At 48.1% G+C, this 3,834-nt stretch overlaps 1 protein-coding gene across 1 annotated transcript in view; it reads left to right on the top strand.

Annotated features, from left to right (window-relative positions):
• Positions 1-2,618: 2,618 nt before the first annotated feature.
• Positions 2,619-3,834, top strand: part of TEKT3 (tektin 3) — a 19,457-nt gene continuing 18,241 nt past the window's right edge. The window contains exon 1 of the mRNA XM_018553634.1: positions 2,619-2,707. The gene's annotated coding sequence lies outside the window, so the exon portion shown is untranslated. The remainder of the gene's footprint in view (positions 2,708-3,834) is intronic.

Raw genomic sequence — 3,834 nt, 5'->3', positions numbered from 1 at the left:
TTCTCCCTTCCATTCCTTCTTCCTTCTCTTCTTCCTCACTTCCTTCCTTTCTCCCTTCCATTCCTTCTCCCTTCTCTTCTTCCTCACTTCCTTTCTTTCTCCCTTCAATTCCTTCTGCCTTCTCTTCTTCCTCACTTTCTTTCTCCCTTCCATTCCTTCTCCCTTCTCTTCTTCCTCACTTCTTTCCTTCCCTTTTTTCTTCCTTCCTTCCTTCCTTCCTTTTTCCCAGGGTATTTCTACACATGACTTTTCATCTTCCAGTCACAAGCCAGACACTTGTACAGAGTCAGATCTAATCAGCAGATTACTAGTTAGAGAACAGATGCAGATCAGGTTTCAGGCTCTGCTATGTATGAAATAAACATTTAGTGCAGTTCTGTGTTGTGTGACACCAGGAATCTCATTACATGGCAGGTAGGACGGAGATGACACAATGCATGAGAACTGCAAGAAAATGATTCAGCTTACCAACCCCCCCTTCTCTCTCCCTCAGTATACATTTGAATGCAGGAGCTTCCAGCAACCAGTCTGAACTCATATTCCAGAAGCATGACATCAGTAAACAGAATTTTACATATATAATTTTCCACAAATGGCAAAATAACATACATGATGAGAATTCGACTGATCATTGTAAAAAGTTCCTGGGCTGGGTCAGCGTGTCATTAATTTTGAAAATGCATTAGAGCATCGTTACCTTAGCACAAGGTTACCTCAACACAAAGCACTAATGCATGACACCACATAAAAGTGCCTGCATTCAAGGGCGTAGCGTGGTGTTGGGGGGGTGTGTGCAGCCCTCCCATAACGGGCCCCATCAGGCCAGCAGGGAGGCCAAGCTCGGGATGGAGGCTGGGTTCACACCTGGGCGTTTTTCAGCGCTGATCGAAACACTGAAAAACGCCCTATGCCCCAAATAGTAGAGGAGCTTCTTTGGGGCGTATTTCCGCGCGCATCCATTAGAATACAGCCTGATAGCTTTCATAAACGCGCGTTTGAGAATCGTTTTTAGCGCAAATTGCGGTAAAAACGCACTGCCTGAAACGCGTATCAAATGCATGTTTTACGAACGCCAGGGTGTAAACCGAGCCGGAAGCTGCCACTGCTATCTCTGCACCTCTCTCCAGCCCACTGGGAGCCTGCTGCATGCTGTGGTCTGTGTCCCCTCCTATCTCCACTGCTCTCCCTTTCCTGTATCGGCTGAGGTAGCGGGGATCACAAGGGACACAGAGCTGATCCAGCAGCGGAGAGAGCAGTGATACAGAGTCAGGATGCTGAGGGGGGCTGTCAGGATGGACAGCGGTGCGGTGCTGGACAGAGCTTCAGGATGCCGATCCTGAACATGCATTGTGTTAAGACAGCCTTAAAAAAAATGGACATGCTAAATGTTTTCCAACCCAGTGAAACACAATGCATGATAGTGCATTACTGAGCATTGTGGTGCACTGCAACTCATGTGCCTTGCCACTGCGTTGCCTAAGTGTGCTAAAGATGCCGAATTAAATAAATAGCACCCCAACACCCGAATGCATTTAACATTGAAGAGCTCTGATCCCTCATGATGCATGCCAGACTTCTGCAGAGTGACTACTGCTTCCACACAGAGAGCAAGGGTCCTTATCTGTAGTATGCTGGCAGCGGACAGGCTTTCTTTACTACTGCTTTAGTTTTAATGTACCTGAAATGCATTTAGCTGATTTATCCTCCATTCACATCTATGTGGCGCAGGAGAGCGTGCGATGCTGCATGCAATCCTGCAATGTAGATTGCCATGTTGTTATTTCTTGATGGTACCTCAGTGCACCTAGCCGTCACTTGCGTGTTGTATTGCACCATATCGCATGGTAGCCTATTATCTTGCGATGTGGTGCAATGCAATTTTTAAAAAAAGGTGCATGCACTTCTTTCAGTACAATTTATCTGCGGTAGGCATTGCAGACATGTGAACAAGGGCTTAGATAGAAAGCTTGCTATGGTTGTAATTTGAAAAAAAATAGGCTCAAGGATAAGGATCTTTTTTTCAGCCATGTGACTTTAATTCTCACATCTCATTGGCTCTCAGTGAATTTTGTGAAAAATAAGTGGCCCTATTGTTCCTTGAGAATGCACGAGTTCGCATGCTATTTAATGCATTGCATGACATGGCATGGCTTGCTACTTGCAATGGTGCTGTGGCATTCATTCTGGATGGCACCTCAACCCTCCAGGTCTGATTTCTGGGCCATTAAAGTGAATTGCCAGCCAATTCATTCTCAGTCCTGATTATATATAATGAAGAATCACGTTGTGAGACTCATTGACAGAATGTATAATACAGGGAAGCCATGGCAGCTGAGATAGATGACCATTATTTATACTGTACAGCCCCGGGGCCCCGGGCCCCTCACCCCCGCTTGTCTAAGCCCTCCATGTGTTCTCTAACTCCGGTTGCTAGGGACAGTGCGTCCATGGAAACCGCCCATAGATGCGCTTCTCCGGTTCCTTCTGCCCCGCCCAGCTTTGGCTGCCACTGGTCGACTGTCAGACAGAGCCCACCCCACTCTGCCAAGGCTATCCTCTGATTGGCTGGGAGGAGTGTCAGTCCACGGTGGCTGAGAGGGAATGCGAACGGGCTGGTGACAGCGGACTGGGAGATGATCAGAGCGGTTGTGAGCAGGAGCAGCTAAAGGGGGAAGAGCGGCTCCAGCACCTGACTACCTACCTGAGGGTGAGTCCTAGCTTGCTCCTACCTGTCTTGACTACCTACCTGAGGGTGAGTCCCTGCTTGCACCCAGCTGTCCTGACTGCTGACCTGCAGGTGAGTCCCAGCCTGTACCTACCGGTTTTAACTACCTACCTGAGGATGAGTTTCAGTTTGCACCTTCCCGGCCTGACCACCTACCTACAGGAGAGTCCCAGCCTTCACCTACCTATTGTGGTCACTTAATTGAGGTTGAGTCCCAGCCTGCAATTACCTGTCCCAACTATCTACCTAAGAGTCCCAGTCTGCACCAACCAATTGTGACTACCTACCTGCAGGTCATCCCAGCCTGCATTGGCCTGTCCTGACTACCTACCTACAGGTGATCCCAGCCTGCATTGACCTGCCCCGCCTACCTACCTGCAGGTTAGTCCCATCCTGCAACAACCTGTCCTGTCTACCTACCTGAGGGTGAGTCCAGCCTGCACTTACCTGTCCTGACTGACTTCCTGCAGGTGAGTCCCAGTCTGCATTTATCATTTACCAACCTGTCATGACTACCTACCTGAGGGTAAGTCCTAGCCTGCACCTTCCCGTCCTAAATGCCTACCTGCAGGTAACTCCCAGCCTGCACCTACCTGTCCTGACTACCTACCTGCAGGTAATTCCCAGCTTGCATGTACCTGTCCTTTCTACCTACTTGCAGGTGAGTCAAAGCTTGTACCTACCTGTCCTGCCTGCATATGTCTCCCCTGCCACTGTTACAGACCAGGGACCCAGTCAGTGCAGGCAGGTACCATGTGTAATACTGGGGCAGCAGGAGGGAGGCTCATTCCATGACCAACGCGGGCTGCAGAAGAGAGAGCAAGAGAGATTGAGAATATTTCCCAGAATCCTTTGCAAAAAATGGGGTGAAGTTGCTGAAATTTCGGACAAATGGATTGGAGTCAATGGAGAAATGGGGACCTGGACCTGTTCTTGTGCCAACAAATGCCCCCTCCTGAGCCTCAATATTTTGTTTTTTTTTACAGAAAAGTCAACAGAAAACAAAAAGTAAAACAAAACAAAAAAAAGGAAAAAGAAAAGTACACAAATAATTGTATACACAAGACGAGAAAAAAGAACCAACACATATCAAAAAAACATTTCTCTGC

The sequence above is a fragment of the Nanorana parkeri genome, unplaced genomic scaffold (assembly GCF_000935625.1).
Source record: "Nanorana parkeri isolate BGI_ZX_2015 unplaced genomic scaffold, ASM93562v1 scaffold126, whole genome shotgun sequence".
NCBI classification, from domain to species: Eukaryota; Metazoa; Chordata; class Amphibia; order Anura; family Dicroglossidae; genus Nanorana; species Nanorana parkeri.
The sequence above is the reverse complement of the archived record's forward strand: the minus strand, read 5'-3'. Positions and strand labels throughout refer to the sequence as shown.